At 66.3% G+C, this 10,813-nt stretch overlaps 2 long non-coding RNA genes across 2 annotated transcripts; one reads left to right on the top strand and one right to left on the bottom strand.

Annotated features, from left to right (window-relative positions):
* Positions 1 to 4,283: 4,283 nt before the first annotated feature.
* Positions 4,284 to 7,068, bottom strand: LOC120886830 (uncharacterized). Its single transcript, XR_005729945.2, has 3 exons — positions 6,816 to 7,068; positions 5,810 to 5,885; positions 4,284 to 5,726 (listed from the first exon to the last, which is right to left on the bottom strand). It is a non-coding gene; the product is annotated as an uncharacterized LOC120886830 (long non-coding RNA).
* A 785-nt stretch (positions 7,069 to 7,853) lies between these two features.
* Positions 7,854 to 10,561, top strand: LOC144378187 (uncharacterized). The gene is made up of 2 exons (XR_013439848.1): positions 7,854 to 9,723; positions 10,364 to 10,561. It is a non-coding gene; the product is annotated as an uncharacterized LOC144378187 (long non-coding RNA).
* Positions 10,562 to 10,813: the final 252 nt, after the last annotated feature.

Genomic DNA, 10,813 nt, shown 5'->3' with positions numbered 1-10,813 from the left:
GCTTGCGGCCTGAGTGGCAGGTGCAGCAGGTGCAGGCAGGTGGCCCTGGCACCCGGAGCAAGTCCTTGGGCAAAAGCCCCCACACGCCCCGAACCGGCCCGTCCAGTCGGACACCTGTGCGGGCAGCTCCGGGTCAGGGCCGTCCATGCAGGGGTGACCGGCAGGGTGGGGGCTGGAGGGTAGTGGGGGCCTTGGGGACCAACCAAGGGGCCTGGGCAGGGGACCCGGTCCTGCTCCTGGGGGCTGGACCCCAGGCGGGTCAGTCGCTCGTCCATGAGAAGGGCTGACCCCTCTGGAGGCTCCTGGGGCTGGAGTCAGGCGGGTGGCCCTGGGCTGTCCCCACCAGAGCTGGCCTTTCAGTTATTTATTGAGCGCCTTCTGTGTGCCAGAGGCCAGTGGGTGCTGGGGAGGGGTGAGCAGGTGACAGGGTGCGCGACTCCAGGAGGGAGGGGCAGGGGGCGGGGTTGTCACAGGGGGTGGGGGTGGGGCTGCTGGACGGGCCAGGGAGGCGTCTCTGAGGGGGTGGCCAGAGCCCGCAGGACCCTGGGGAGGCGGGGTGGATGGGGGCAGGACCCGGGGCCTGGGCTCTGATTTGCATTTGGAGGCTGGTGGTCACCAGAGGCCGCCGGGGTCTGTTCCCAGGGCAGAGGCCAAGGGTCAGGGCGTGGGCTGCAGGAAGTGGGCGGGCCTGCAGCGGCTCTGGGGACAGCTAATATTCCAAGTGCCGGTGACGAGACCCAGCCGGGTGGCAGGGGGCGGGGCCGCGAAGCTGATCAAAGCGGAGGGTCTGCAGGGCCCCAGGCCAGCTCCCGGGACGCCGAGCCTCCCCAGGCCAGCGCAGGGCTCCGCGTGGCCGGGCAGGGTCCTGAGGCTCCAGGCCGGTGTCCCCACACGTCTTGGGGACGCTGACTGGACCCCAGGACCGCCCACCCCGCCCCCAGGGAGGCCAAGAGGCCGGCGCTCCACCCGGGACGGAGGCCTGGCGGCTCCGAGCCCAGTCTGGCCACCGTGAGGCCCTGGTGACGACTCAGCTGTCCTCCAAGTCCAAGCCTCTGTCCCCAGCCCCAGGACGGGTTGATGGTGGCACCTAGGCCACAGGCCATGGCACCTCAGCGTAGTGACTTATGACGGTGCTACCAGGGACCGGACCCGGGGCGCCCCCCGCCCTTTTATATTCTCTTTTGGGACGGGTCTCACTGAGCGGCCCAGGCCTCCCTCAGTGGCTCCAGAGGCTGGCTTTGAACTCGCCATCCTCCTGCCTCGGCCTCCCCAGGAGACGGGCTCACAGGCGTGCGCCGCGGCACCCTCCTGGCGAAGGCTGGTGGCTTGTCCATGCTCTCGAGGGACATGAAGCTCCCCAGGGTCTGGGTGGAGGAGGCGTCCCCACACCTGCCCAACTACAGCGTCAGGTGGGCAGGAAGCCAGAGGGGACCTCCGCCCAGGCCTGGGGCCTCCTGGTCCCCACCAGCCCTCCCTGAGCCTCGTTCCTCGGCTGCCGCCCGGGACAGGCCTCAGCTCGAGGGGACGGGAGGCCCAGGCTTGGCCTCCTCCCTCCCAGCAGCCCTGCCGCCTCCCCTGCAGCGGCCTGTCCCGGCCCCGTCCCCACCCCTGCTCCACTCCACACTTGGCAGAGAAACTGCCCAGACCCTCCTCTGCCCAGAGCCCTCCCCAGCCTCTGCCCTACCCACGACGTCCAGTCCCCTGCCCCCGTGCCCTGCGCGGCCGACCCCCACGCAGACCCCGCATCCCCAGGTCCTGAGACACGAGGGCTCGAGGGTCTGTGGGGACGGCCTGAGGGGACCAGGTCTCGGAGGCGGGCGCTGTGGCCCCACAGGGAGCAGGCAGCCGCTGAGGCTCCCACGGCCCAAGGCCTCTGCTCCGGTGCCGCGATGGCGGCGAAGCCAGGTGCCAGGTGCCGGCAGGTGCTTGACGGAGGCGACTCTGGAGTCCTCAGTGGGCCTCTGGGAAGGGACTCGCCCCGTTTTACGGAGGAGGAGACTGAGTTCTGTGTTTTGTACCAGGGATGGAGCCCAGGGGCGCCCAACACTGAGCCACACCCCTGCCCTTTTCCATATTTTATTTAGCGACGGGGTGTCCCTAAGTGGCCGAGGCTGACATTCAACTGTGGTCCTCCCGCCTCAGCCTCCCGAGCCGCTGGGATTACAGGGGTGCGCCACGGCGGCAGTAGCACCCCACTTCACCAGGCCGTGTCTGGGTGCTGCTTTATCTGTGGGGCCTCCCTTTTCTGCCCAGGGAGCCTCCTGCACCAACGCCCCCAAATGGAGGCCAGCTGCAGCTCAGCACCCCAAAGGGACCTCGGAGGGCTCTCCCTGGTGTCTGACTCCCCCACATTTCCTCAGGTCTGGGACTCCTGCCTCCAGCACGCAAGTGGCAGGTGGCTTCCTTCCCTCTCACACTTGGAACTTCAGAGGTTCCCAGGGAAGGCCTGGGAGGCATCTGCCACACTGCTGTGTGACCTCAGGCAAGTCGCTGAGCTTCTCTGGTCTTCCAGGCTCATCCACCTCCGTGGGGTTGTGGCTTGCTGAGACGGCTCCGGCTGGGAAGGCCGTCACCTAGAGCCCAGCTTCGTCGCCTGGAGGACCCTAAAGAGGGGACAGAGCCACAGGCACCCACACTGCAGGCCCTCCTCCCGCCACCCCGTCCCCACTTAGCGCTCCGCATGCCCCTAGGAGGTGGGGTCCAGTCCTGACCACGTCTCCCTCTGCCCGTCCAGCTTGCCCTCCCTCCAGGAGCCGTAGCTGTAGGTCCTGGGCAGGGTCCTGCCACCTCCCGCCACCTCCCCCACCCCACTCCCGCCATCCTGCTCTGCCAGAGGGTCCCCAGGGCCACACAGAGGTGGCCCAGATCCCAGCTCTGCCTGCTTCCCGGAGGGGACTGAGGCGGGAGAGAGCCGCCAGGTCCTGAGCCCAGGAAGCTGGCCCTGGCCAGAGGGCCCCGAGGTCACTTCGGACACTCTGAGTGGGGTGACCCTGGCTCCGGGGAGAGAGCGTGCACCGTGGGCACTGTCCCCAGGTGTGGCCACTGTCCCCCAGGTGTGGGCACTGTCCCCAGGTGTGGCCACTGTCCCCCAGGTGTGGCCACTGTCCCCCAGGTGTGGGCACTGTCCCCCAGGTGTGGCCACTGTCCCCCAGGTGTGGGCACTGTCCCCAGGTGTGGCCACTGTCCCCCAAGTGTGGCCACTGTCCCCAGGTGCAAAAGAGGGAGCTAGGCTTCAGAGGGGCCCGGCCACTGCCCAAGGTCACACATCCGGAGGCGGCACAGCATCTCTGCCCTGGAGCCTGTGACTAGAACTGGGGAGAGCAAAGCCCAGAGAGGGCAAAGGCCTTGCCTAAGGTCACACAGCCCCACGGAGGCTGCGCGTGCTGGGAGCCCTGCAGTCCCAGCGCTTCCCACAGCCTGGTGGGGGTGGGGCCCGCCTGGCACTTCCTGTTGTTTGGGGCAGGACCTCGGTGAGGCCTGAAGAGACGCGGGGTCTTCCCACGGCCCAGGCCCCTCAGGAATGTCTGGGGCGCCGTGAGGGGCAGGGCCAGGAGCCCACTGGTGTCCCTGCTCCTGCTCCCACCCCAACCCAGGCCTCCACCTCCTCCGCTGGCCCTTCCTAGGGGGTCACCATTCACTGAACACACCCGGTACCAGGCCCACTGGAGGGCTCAGGCCACGACCAAGATGGTCACTTCCCCACTCTGAGCCTCAGTCTCCTCCTCTGTCCATGGCTCACCACAGACCCGTTAAGAAGCTGCCTGCTCAGCGCTGAAACCACTGGCCCAAGGGTGGGTCACCAGGGCCCGACGCTGACCTCACCAGCTATCTCCAGGTCTCTGCGGTCTCTGCCACTTCCGAGGTGCGGTCAGCCACAAGGACAGTGTCCAGTACACTGAGTCCCAACTCAGCCCTGCCCTGGATTTCTGACCCTGGGCAGACCCCTCCGTCTCTCTGAGCCTCAGTTTTATTATCTGTAAAATGGGAAAAAACGAACTTGAGTCTGGGTGTGGTGGCACAGGCCTGTGGTCCTAGTGACGTGGCAGGCCAAGGCAGGAGGACGGCAAGTTCGAGGCCAGTCTCAGCAACTCAGGGAGGCCCTGCCTCCAAATAAAATATAAAAAGGGCTGGGGAGTGGCTCAGAGGTTAGCTCCCCGGGTTCAATCCCTGGTGAAAGACCAAAGGGGAGGCTGGGGATGAAGTTCCAGTCCCCCGCGATCTCACACACACACACACACACACACACAGACGTGAAAAGAGGAGAGGACCAACCTGACCACAGAACTCAATGAAGCGTTAGCACCGGCACCCGTCCTGGTGGGTCTTCTTCCCGGTGGGGACGTGGGGGTCGGCCACCTTGAGGCTCTGGGACAGGAGGAAGGCCCCGGGCTGGGAAGGCCCATAGTCCATTGGGGGTCGCTGGGAGAGCCCGGATCAGTGGCTGCCCCCGGCTCTGGACAAACCAGACCCAGCTCATCTCCACGCTGACCTGCCTGGCCTGGCCGCCGGCCTGGCCGCTTCACGCTCTGGGCCATCTGTTGTCCAGCTCCCCCAGGCCCCGCGTCTCCACCCCTCGGGCTCCACCCAGGCCTTCACGGCAGGACTCTCCCGATCCCCTTCCTGAGCAGGTGAGATCTGGGTGGGGGGTGTGGGAGGTGCTGGATCAAACCCAGGTCCCCTGCTGGGCACGTGCTCTACGGTGGCCTCCTCCCCAGCTCTGCCATGAGAATCTGAAACGGGCCCTGGAACAGCTGGGCAGCGCATATTTATTTGGTTTTCGGTCTAACGTGAGAGTCTCTGCTTTTAACAGACCCGTTTAACCCGCTCACGTGTATTGTTGCCTGGTGGCTGGCCTGTGCTTCTCTGGCTGGACCTGGTACCTGCAGGTGGCTGGGCTTCTGCCAGCTGCCCCGGGCCACCCAGGGTGCTGAACGTGGAGCTGACCCAGCCCCTCGTCCATCCTCCTCCTCCCGCAGGGGACAGGCCTAAGCCACCTGCTCCCCATTAACTGGTGCCGTGGCCTCCAGCTGCGTCTCCGAGTCGGCCTGGCCTGCTCCCTGGGGCTGTCGGAGGACCCCGGGAAGCCCAGGCCGAGGCGTGGCGCAGCGGCTGACAGCCTGAGCCTGCGAGGACCTCAGTGTCCTCCGTTGTGCGTGAGGCTGCGGGTCACTTCCTGCCAAGGCCCTCGGGGTCCCTGACTCAGGGTCTGGAGCGGCGGAGTCTCCTTCCCACCCCAGCCCCAGAGAGGGTGCTTTCCAGATCCCGAGGACCCTGGGGAAGGGGGCCTGGGATGTCCTCTTGCCCCCTAACCCTAACCCTAACCCTGCTGCATTGGGGGCCTGGGGGAGCCGCGGTCCAGGGGAAGGGGTGGCCGCAGGACGCACGGGCAGCCAGCCTGGAGCGCCTTCCCCAGGGGACGAGCCAAGGCGGGGCGTTTCCACCCAGCCACCAGCTTCCAGGGCGGGGTGACGCGTCCGGCCTTGGCCCAGCTGTGCCCGCCAGGAAGGGGACGCTGTTCCTCCCAGGCTCTGGATCCGCCGGCCGGGCCCGGCAAGGGCACGGCTCACTTCCTCAGGACCTTCCCGGCTGAGGGCGAGGCCAGCCTGCACTTGCTCAGCACCAGGGGTTTCCTCTTTCACAGCGTGTCTCCTGCTCCCTGAAGGTCCCCGAAGGTCCCCGTCCCTCCAGACACCCTGACAGTCTGTGCCTGGTGACCGGTGCGTCCCCTGCTGCATCAAGGTGTGGGTGAGCCGCCTGGGAGGTGGCATGGGACCCCCCCCCTGGCCCCTCTGCAGCTGCCCCTCTGCACCTGCTCCCCGGGGTCGTGCACCACTCGGCTCCAGGGGGTCGGGGACTTTGGCGCGTAGTAGGTGCTCAGTCACTACCTGGGAGGGAGGGCGGGGACGGGATGGAATAAGCAGCGCAGTTCGCAGTTGCTCTGCTCAGCTCTGGTTGGCTCATCCTGCAGACACTTATTGAGCACCAACTGTGTACTATTCCTGGGAGGGCCGTGACCAGCACTGACAGGACCTGACTTTGTGGTCACTGAACACACTTGCAACACCGTGGTGATGGCACCAGGATGCAAGGTAGGGCCGAGGAGGGGCTGGCGGGGACGGAGGGAGCCTGGCTGTTGTCACCGTGGGCAGCCCCACTTGCCAAACGCCACCACAGCTGCGTCACTGAGATGGGCCGGAGGCTGAGGGGTGCAGGGAGGGCCCCACGCCCAGCTGGCTTCAGCATCGGGGTGGCTGAAGGCTGGCCCCTGTCCACTGTTAGTCACTCTGTGTGATGTGGCTCTGCAGCCACTTGCTGTTGGGGACTATCATTTTCAACTCGCAGAAAGGTTCAGAAAGCAGCCGGAGCAGCCGCGTCCACCTCAAGGGAGGCTGTGGCGGACGTGCTCCCCCACGGGCAGCCCCACCCTCCTCGAAAGGTGACCTCACCCCGAATCTGGTGTCAGAGTGCTCCCTCCCGGGCTGCCTTCGTGTCCCTGGCCACACCAACACCCGTGAGCCTCAGCTTCCCTGGGAGGGACAAGCTAGGGCCAGGGGCGTGTCTGCAGAAGGCCCTGGGAGCCTGGCACGCACACAGCTGCTCCTGAGTGTCCCTGTCATGTCCTGTTGACACCCGGGAAGGGACCCCCAGGACCCAGGCTGACGGGGGGGCCGTGTGGCCAAGCTGAGCACTGCCCGCCCCTCTGGAGGCACGGCCTCCCGTCAGCCTGACACGGTAGACGCCCAGCTCCTGTCACTCCCGCCCAGCCCTGGAGAGGAGGCTCTGTGGAGTCGGAGGCGGGCGCTCCGTTTCCTCACCTGTGAGTCCTGCAGGTGATGGGAGTGAGAAGGCTCTGGGCACACAGTAGGCGCTTTATAAGGCCTTCTCTGTTCCTCTTCCCAGGGTCCTCCCTTCTGCTCAGGCTGGGGTCCTCGGGGACGCGCTCCTGCACATTCCACCACTGGCTCTGGGCACCAGCGTGCGCCAGGCTCTGCTCTGAGATCCAGGGACACAGGAGTGACAGGCCAGACCTCCATCCGCAGCGGCTGGCATTCTGGGGAGGGGTGACACAGCCCGTGACAGGTGCAGCCCAGGGTGATCCCAGGCTGCTTGCAGGGGAGGGGAGGGGCAGGTCCCCTGGTCCCTGAAGTACAGGTGGCTGGGGTGAGCCAGGGCAGGCCAGATTCCATTTAGCATTTTGGGGGGTGTACCAGGGATTGAACCCAGGGGCACTCGACCCCTGAGCCACACCCCAGCCCTGTTTTGCATTTTCTTTAGCGACAGAGTCTCACTGAGCTCCTTAGGGCCTCACTGCTGAGGCTGACTTGAACTCACGATCCTCCCGCCCCGGCCTCCGGAGCCCTGGGATGACCGCGCCGGCTCCATTCAGCTTCTACCAGGTTTGCTCTGCTCCTGTGGGAACACGACAGGAGAGGCCAGGCTGGACGTGGGGAGGCCAGAGGGGTCAGCGTCCAGTCCCCCAGCTGAGGAGGCTGAGAGAGCCGCCCGCTGACCTGCCAATGGGGCTTCCTGGGGACGCGGGAAGCGCAGCCAGGCAGGGTACCTCCCGCGGAGGACAGAGGCCCGGCCCGCGCAGGGCTGCCCAGGCCCTTCTGGGAATGGAGCTCCCCGCACCGCAGGTGACATAGATGACATGGGTGACGCGGCACCGGGGTCCCCAGCACGGGTCCTGCGAGCCCGGAGGAGAGCCGCGCACGGAGCCCTCCCTGGCCTCGGAGCGCGCGGGGCGGCGGGTGCGCTGCGCGGTCAGCTGTGCGCTGGGTCGGGGGTCGCTCCCGGGGACTGGCTGCTCGGGTGGGGGCCCTGGGGGGCGCAGGGGGCCAGGGGCTGCAGCCACCCGCCCCAGCCTTGCGGTGGCGACGCTGGCACCCGGCTCGCGGGACCCGGGCCGGAAGTGACCCTGGGGGACAGGCGGGTGGGAGGGAGGCAGCCAGCACGACCGACGGAGCGGGGCACCGAGGCCCGGGCGACACTGGAGGGGGCGTCCCGCGTCCCCTCTGCGCCCGTTATGCCCACGTCGCGGCCCAGGGGCGTGGGGCTCGGTCCTGGGGCGTCCTGCGCCCCCGGCCGCGCCGTCCTGACCTGCGTGTGGCCGCGGGCCGCGAGGGGGGCGCCTCAGGGACCCCGGGCCACAGGCTCCCGCCCCGCGGCTAATCGCTTCCAGACCGCGGGTCAGGGCCCGCCGCCGCCTGGCTCCATAAACAGCCTCCTCCAGATGGCGGCTGGCTCCGGCCTGGCGAGCAGGTCCCGCCTGGGGGCTGGGGCAGCAGGTGGAGGGACCGGCCGCAGCTGCCCCCAGCGCCGCCCAGGGAGGACCGCAGCAGGCGAGGGCGCACCCTGGGCTCAGAGCGGGAGACTGAGGCCCAGAGGGAGGCAGGGAGGCGGGGAGCCCGGGTGGCACTGGATTGGCTCTGCTGAGGGGCACCAGCCAACCGGGACAGCGGGGACAGGCTAAGTCAAGCCCCAGGGGACTGGTCCTGGGTCATGTTCCGGCCCCACCTGGGCTCTTCTGCCTGAGTGGGGAGCTGCTCACGGGCCTCAGTCTTCGCCTCCTTAAGGTGGGCACAGGGGCAGGGCAGACTGCGGTGCTGCTGGGGGCCAGGACAGTTCCCAGAGCTCCCTCGGGTACTCAGTGGCCCTCTGTCTCTTCCTCTTCCCACCTGGCACCACAGTGGCCCTTCCAGGAGGCCACCCTGACTTCTGTCACCCTGACTTCTTCCTTCTCCTCTGTGCCTGGCATGGTGTCCCTCCAGCGGCCACCCCCAGTTCCCCGAAGCAGGACAAACTGGTGCTTGATGGTACTGTGCCCCCTGCAGATGAGGAAATGGAGGGTCAGGGAGCTAACTGGACTCATCCCCCAGATGAGGACACGGAGGGCCAGGGAGGCAGCGAGACGTGTGGAAAGATGCAGCCTCAGGAGCGGCCCTGGCACCGGCCTGGCCTTGAGCCAGGAGACCGGCTGCTCCGGCTGCCACCCACAACCCCACAGCCCACCTCTGGCCTCAGGAAGAAGACAAGGACCTGAGCCTGCCGTCCCCCAGGCTGGCACTGGGGCCTGACCCCTGCACCCACGCTGGCCTGGCTCCAAACTGGGCCGAGTCCAAGGCCCCTGGACATCACCAGGGCCCGGAGCAGCAGCCTCATTCCAAGGGAGCGGCTGCGGGACCCGGTGGAGAGACCGCTCTCTGGTCCCCTGAGGGTCCCTTCCTGCTCCACTGAGGATGTGCTCCTCCAGGCCTAGCCCCCGTTGTCATCCCGCCCTTGTTCTGGGCACAGAGCAGCTGCACTAAGGCCTTACAGGGAGTCCCTCTGCACGGGACGTGGCCACGGTGGGAGCCTAGGGGAGACTCTTCCCAGAAACTTGTAATGACAGCTCCTCTAATATCCATGACCATTTGAGCCGGAGAACATTACTATCTGCATCTTCCGGATAAGGCTCAGAGAGGCTGAGTGATTTTCCCTCAGGTCACACAGTGGGCCTTCTAGTTACAGAGCACACATCCTTAACCGCCCATCTCCAGGGCGTCTGAAACCGCTGGGGTGTAGTAGGTGCTTTTCCGAGGTCCCCTCGGCCGCAGTCAGAGCCTGGATTCGGATTTCGGCCAGCCTCGAGGTCAGCGGCCAGCCGTTCTGCCTGTGCCCGGGAGGAATGTCGGTGGTGGCCGCGGCCGGGGTCCGGAAGAAAGGCAGCCTTGTGGGCGAAAGGTGAGCCGCTGGGTGGGCGCAGGCGTGTTTACCCAGGGCCGGGCGTGTGGCTCCGGGTGGCGCCGCTGTCAGCCGCCGGCCGCCTGGCCGTGCTGGCCTCCAGATGTGCGCTGGCTCCAGCCGGCCGCCCCCACCCCCAGCACAGAGGGGCTTTATCAAAAGCGGCTGTGAGGAGGCCCCAGGCCCGCTGCTGGCTCCCAGCCCTGGCCGCAGCCCTGTGCTGGCTCCGCCGGCCCCGGGGACCAGTCGGGAGGCCAGGCCAGGAGCTGGAGGCCAGGCCCAGGGCCAGGAGAGGGCGCATGGCAGGGAGACCCCTCTCCCACTTGCTCTCTACCCCCTGCCCCGGGGCCAGCGGCCACACGAGGAGTGTGCCCCCAAACCCAGGCCAGGCTGTGCAGCGGCAGGGCGCACGGTGGTCCCTCTGGGCACGGGGAGGCCACCGCCCACTGACCCGGTTGGCCCAGGCGTCTCTCCGGAATTTTCTTTCCCTCTTCAGTTTTTTTTGTGGGGGGGTACTCTTCACATTCTCCCTGTCGGCCTGAAGGGTTTCGTGATGATAAATAATTATCAGGGAAAAGGAAACTCTCCCGTCCCCACCGCAGCCGGCTCCTGTTGACGTGTGGTACTTTTCTTTTTACAGATGGAACTGAGATGGGAACCAGGTGGGGTGTCACCCTCTGTAATCCCAGCTACTCCGGAGGCCAAGGCAGGAGGATCAGAAGTTCAAGGCCAGCCATCAGCAATTTAGGGAGACTCCACATCAAAATAAAAATTAAAAAGGCTGGGGATGTGGCTCATGGTAGAGCAACCCTGGGTTCAAAACCCTAGTACCGCAAAATGAATAAATAAATAATTTAGAAATAATAATAAATAATTAAAATAAAATAAATGCACACTCACGCTGCTCTGAACCTGCCTTTTCACAACATGCCCAACCCGGCCTCTGCAGCCCCACTCTTCTTTACAGCTGCGTTGTGTTCCCTGCGTGGATGCACCCGCTTGTTTTCCAGACGGTGGCTGATGGATCTCTGGGTGGCGGCTACGGGCCACCTGATGGCAATTGTTTTCTGGACTTACTTTTCTCGGTGCT

This window comes from Ictidomys tridecemlineatus, chromosome 5 (genome assembly GCF_052094955.1).
Source record: "Ictidomys tridecemlineatus isolate mIctTri1 chromosome 5, mIctTri1.hap1, whole genome shotgun sequence".
NCBI classification, from domain to species: Eukaryota; Metazoa; Chordata; class Mammalia; order Rodentia; family Sciuridae; genus Ictidomys; species Ictidomys tridecemlineatus.
Note: the sequence above shows the minus strand (reverse complement) of the source record. Positions and strands in the feature narration are given on the sequence as shown.